General features: G+C 39.1%; 1 protein-coding gene across 2 annotated transcripts in view; it reads right to left on the bottom strand.

The window, feature by feature from the left end:
• Nucleotides 1-5790, bottom strand: part of Scn7a (sodium voltage-gated channel alpha subunit 7) — a 102284-nt gene extending 96494 nt beyond the window's left edge. Inside the window, exon 1 of one of the 2 annotated variants that reach the window (XR_015683392.1) lies at nt 5575-5786. The gene's annotated coding sequence lies outside the window, so the exon portion shown is untranslated. 2 annotated transcript variants of the gene reach the window in all.
• Nucleotides 5791-6000: the final 210 nt, after the last annotated feature.

Consider the following 6000-nt stretch of genomic DNA (forward strand, 5'->3'; position numbering starts at 1 on the left):
TGTCCAACAAGGCCATCCTCTGCTACACATGTAGCTGGAGCCATGTGTACTCTTTGGATGGTGGTTTAGTCCCTGTGAGTTCTGGTTGGTAGGTATTGTTGTTCTTATGGGATTGCAAACCCCTTCATTTTTTTAGAGACAAATTTCACCTAGAGTCTAGCAAATCTAGATTTTACAGTGTCTTAATTTTTTAACTAGGATTCAAAGTCTTTGAATATGTCTTGTATTGAAGGAAGACTTATAGTAACCAACATTCTCAGTGCAGAACCAGCTTATTTATAAGAGCAGTTACAGGACAAACTCTGGAATTGCTACTAGTGACAGGGGTTAATTATTCAGATTATTGTTCATAAAGCACCCAGAAACCACAGAACAACACACACTATAGACATTGCTTTCAGCTGTCCATGAGAACTACATGGTAGCAGCCTATGTAAAATCACACACACATTGACTGTAGGACACAGAAAAATCAAGCTCAAAATAAACTAGAAGTTTCCTCCCTGATAAGTAGATTTCATTTTGTAAAAGATGCTATGCAGGCAGCTGGGAGAGAGAAGTCATGAGGTATATTTCCCAGTGGTAGACTTTGACCAGTATTATACTGACCTGACAGGAAGATCTGCCTACTGGTGCAGTAGTGGGGACTATTACTGTTTAACAATCATTTTATGGTTAGGTTGGTGGTTTATCTCACAGGAGGGAATTCATATCTGATACCAGAAATGCCCATGGCTACTGGAGAGATCTTATACCCTCAAAGGACACTTACTACTATGGCTTTGCTAAATCAATGTGATGGAAAACTATCTTCAAAATATTGGTTTTTGTTACTATACATAGGGGATATTGTCATCCTTGACCAGAGAAGTGGCTTGCTTTTCAGTTTAAGAGCAATCAGTGCTAAATAGCTGCTCAAGGTGCACAGAATAAGTAAATGAATAATGACTGTCTATATCAGTGGTTCTTAACCTCCCTAATTGCTCTGATCCTTTCATAGATTCCCTTATAGTGACCCTAACTATAAAATTATTCCTTTCTACTTCATAACTGAAATCTTGTTATTGTCATGAATAATTATGTAAGTATTTTTGAAGATTTGTCAATGGGGTTGAGACCCGTAGGTTGAGAACACTGTTCTCTGGCCATGTCACCATCAATACAGTCTGTGCTACTTGAAAACAAGTGACAGAAGGATCTTTGAAATCATAAACTTGGGAGGTATGGTTTCCTGCAAAGGGATTCACATGACAGGGCCAGTCAACATGCAGTCATGGTTGTTCTATCCATCAAATGAAAACATCTTCTCAGCCTCAAAGGCGCCATCATCACTGTTGGGACGTGAAATCTTTCTTAGCTGATATTTTTACCACCCAGGAGATACAGAAGAGGACCAAGACAGAGAAAATGAGATGTTTTCTATAAGTTAATTCCACATAAAGAAGATATCATTATAAATGGGAAACTATTGAGTAATATTAGATGCTTGGAAGGTGGGAAGTCTTCCTCCTCCCACCCAGTGGTAAATTCTATTGGTGATTCCACCATGCTCCAGTGGATTGCTTCATACCCTGCCTTATAGAGAGAGCCTTGGTTAGATTTGTGAGTCAAAACATAAAATAAAACCAAACCCAAATGAAGCAAAGTGCCATGACAGTGAGGAGGGAGAACTGTCAGGGAAAGTAGGGAATAAGAAAGTGTACTGGGAGAGAAGTATCCTCAGAATGCATTAATACATTTATGAAATTGTCAAGGACTAATCTTTCTTTAAAAAAAAGTACTATCTAAGTTCTTATAGATTTGAATGTCTGCAAAGATACACAGGGTATCAAGTCTATGGAAGGTGTGTTGCAACAAAATAAACTTCCATAACAAGTCAGACAGTGTAATTAGGAGAGAACTCCAGGCCCCAGAATGAAAGCTGTTTATGTGCAATATCCATTTGAGCAGTTCTATGTCAAGTTCATTGTAGTAGTAGTAGGAAGACCCTAGGAAGGTCTTCTACTGAGATTGTAAAAATTATCAAGCTGTGCTTGTCTGCTCTACAAAACAAGCATGCTGGGGGGAAGCCAAAGCTTTCAAAATTAAATATCCTTGCAATCCTAGTCTGTCAAACCCTTGACCAGAAACAGCTGGCCAGAGTCCATTTAAGACCTCAAAGGAGAGGAATGCATTCTTGTCTCTGTTTGAGAAACAAAAAGAGATCTAGTAATGAATGTAGCTTGTACAGTCCCCAGCAACCCTAAGACCTTTTGGACAACAGTATTAGATGCCAATGGGTCTTTGAAATGTTCTTATTAAATCCAGATTGGGACATTCCTTGGAGGCCCAAGGACCTCTTGGGACTGCCTTTTTACTTCTCTTCATAGTCCTGAGTCTGCCTGATATTTTATGATCCCAGAGTCCTCCCAAACCACTCTCAGCTTTCAAATGTGAAGGACTCAACACAATAGCTGCCCACCAATTTCAAATTGGAGAGCAACAGCAGAGAAACTTTGAAAAAACTGAGCTGAATGACAGTTAAATAGTTTTTAATCTGACTTTGCATTGGGCAAAACCATGACCAACTTATGGTCAAGGGAAGATAGACTCTAAACCAGAGCCAAAATAGAAACCTATAATCTGTGGTTCAGGAAGTGAGGACTTTGCTGAACTAGAAGCTTCACTCTTTGTGTTTAAAGTAAAAAAGGATAGAATATTCCACAGGACATAGTTTTTCATTCAAGAACTATGGTCCCCAAAGAATCAACATCTGGTGTTCTAGTTGAAAACCAAATAGTCTAATTCTAGACGTTTTGAGTTTGAATTTGTATAAGCAGGTCCCTATGTTCTGCTCTTATTTCAATCAGCTCTTTAATACCTACACAAAGAGGTTGATACCCGAGTCTGCTATGGAGCAATCGCCAGTTATTCTCAGCTATTATCAGTAGAGTGTGCTGAGAACAAAAAGCTGCGCCAACAACAGTGAGACCTAATGGATTGGTAGAGGATGACAGAGTATCACAAGATGGGTACTGGTTTATGAAAAAAAAAACAGTAACCTCATAAATATATGCAAATCAGAATCGTAACTGGGTCAAGAGATATGACAGCATATCCATAACAATCATCATAAGAAAGCCAAAGGCTCCATCTTTTGGTGTTTGGCAGGTGAGACTCTGGTTAGATGATGTTGTATGATCCAGGAGATACAGGAGAAAGAAAGACTAAGGCAAGGGAAATGATGACTGTTTTACAAATTAATCTCATGGGAAGAAAGACAGCATCTTTCTTAACAGTCAGTGGAGGCAGGTAAGGTTGGTAGATAGTCTCAAACTGATATTAATATTAATATTGGCTTGTGAAAATAAAATGCCAGACTCCCAGAAATGTAGCAATAATTAAAGATATAGAGACCAAGGATTTGTGTGAAATCAATGAGGTAGGGGGAAAAAGGTAATAAGGTGAAAATGAGGTAAGCAAAGGGGATAAAATGTAATTATATTGTAATTTCAAAAATTAAATATATATATATTTAAAATATTTCTTGTGAACTAAGGTTTTACCATAAGCTTTTAAGACAAGGTTAAATAGTGGCTAGAGAGTTGTATGTGGGTGAATCTCCAGGTACTGCTCTGACATGCAGATCTTATTCCAGTGAGGTCTAGAATTGGAAGCATTATCATAATTCTTATCCAAGGAAGGGCTTAGGCAATGTGTTGACTCTACATTTCTAATCTGATGAGACATGCTTCACCTCAAATTTCAAACTTGAAATTGTGCAAATTCAATCATATGCACATATCAACTACCTTGTCCATTTATTTACTCCATGAGAACCAAGAGACAGAATGTCCAGTTCCCAAGTGTTTGGTTCTTACTTCACTTCTCCAAGTGACACTGATAAGCAGCTAGAGTGGACAGGTCCCCACTATGTCATCCAAGGCTTGACAACCCCTAATCCATAGCCTCATGACAGTTTCAGTTAATTCTATTAAACATATCTATGAATAATGGGGAGCTCATGATAGCCTCTGCTGAACTGCAAGACTGAATGGATTTCTGCAATCACGAATTTTTAATGTCTAAACTTGACTGCATCCGTGATAATAACTATATCAAATAAATTCTAAACAGCCTACTTACTACACTTAATACTTTTAACTCAGAAAGTAAGGCCATACACTGAAAGCTAAACTTGAAATTGAAAAGAGAAAAAGAGTAAGTCATATTTACAGAAGACCCAAGGGTGTTACAATATGAGTACACCATTTAGGAAGATGAACTCTTACAAGTTATAACATTCTTTCAAGAGTATGTGAGAAAAATTGACTTTCTCTTACTCTCATAATTCTGGACCAGTGTGTAAAGACTCCCTCTTCCTTATGAATGCTACCCTTCAAATGGAAGCCACACTGGTGAAATAGAGAAAAACAAATCGTTACATAAGTGATTGCTCTCATGAAATAATTCACATTGTCTCTATTAGTCCTTAGCAGGAATTGGTTATTTATCATTTTTAAACAAATGATGGCAGCATTAAATATTAATAATTCATATTGTTACACCAAATGCAAATAAATTATAATTCTAAATTTCCCAAGTTTTATGACTGGGATTCTAGTTCAATTATTAGATAACCCAGTAACTCATCAAATTATTACTTAGAGAATGAAATTAGGAGGGTAACTGTAAAGTGAATGAAAGAAGCTGGTACAAGAGGAAGTGTTCTTTTCTTCCTCATGGGTCTTGTCCATAGTACTTGTGAAAGTAGCAGCTGATAATCGCACCTAAGGGCTAGTCATGGAAGGCAAGGTGCCAGGATTCTGAACAGTCCACAGCAGGCCCCTTCTACTGTGCTCTATAGTCTCTCCAAATACCCATCAAAATACTTCCACACTTCCATTTCACAATTTCCTGATCAAAATCCACGTGGCCCACTGAAAGAGTCCATCAGCTGAGACGTCTACATGGATCCAGCATTAGTCCTGCTCTGACAATTTTGTAAATGTTGCAGGTAACATAACCAGAATAGCATCATCAATTCTAAAAAGGAAGCAGACATCTAGAATAAATATGCTTGAGAGATCACACAGCACAACAAATAAAACATAAATCATGTTGAACCAAATAATACCAAACTCTAAGCTGTTCAAAAGAAACACACCGCTTCCAATAGCATTTTTCTTCTGCTTTCATACTGAGACTGTAGCATCAAAAGTTCCATTCTTGAATGCACAAAATTACCCAAAATACAGAGTCTAAATTCCTTAATAGTATAGTCCAACTCGCATAAACTCCTGTTTCATCTATTCTGACCACCACTCCCTAGGGATATCAAGATATTTTACAGTAAAAAAAAAAATCATCTCTTGGTTTCGGCTTACCTGGCTGGGTGATAAAACTAACCACACATGCAAAGCAAACACGCACCTTGCAACTGTTAGTTCAGGTCTAGCTTTTTGGTTCTCAAACATTTCCCAGAGATTGTGCACGGGGTGGGGCGGGTAGAGTAGGACAGAAAAGCAGGACACAGCCATGAGCTATCCCCATCCTGTGATTGTCTCTAAAAGAAACGAAGAAGAATGCACTTACTTGTTGCCAAATGATAGTCTTCACTAAAACTCCAGGAGGAAACCCAAAAGCAAGGCTCATGAGAACCCTTTGCTCTCCTGGGCTTGTTTTTCTTCTCAGATCTCTCTGCTTAGGGGGTTGTGGCACTGAGCTTGCTGTCCACTGCTTTTGCCAGCTAGACACTCTGTCACCGGCTGTCTCCTCAGTCACAGACCCAGAGACCACCTACAGACAGATGCCCAGAAAGCCTTGTAGCTGGTTTTGTTTCCTTTGCCTTCCTGCCTCCCTTCTCTTGGCCACTCCCCCACCCTCATCTCCAGGCCAGTCAGTGACTCTGGAAGCTGGATAATCAAGCGTGGGCGGGTGATATTGACAGAGACCCAGCTGCAGAGGCAATGACAGCCTCAGCAGTGGCTTTGCATCCTCCTGCTGCCTGGGAAGGAGCCA

Source organism: Rattus norvegicus, chromosome 3 (assembly GCF_021556685.1).
Source record: "Rattus norvegicus strain SHRSP/BbbUtx chromosome 3, alternate assembly SHRSP_T2T, whole genome shotgun sequence".
NCBI classification, from domain to species: Eukaryota; Metazoa; Chordata; class Mammalia; order Rodentia; family Muridae; genus Rattus; species Rattus norvegicus.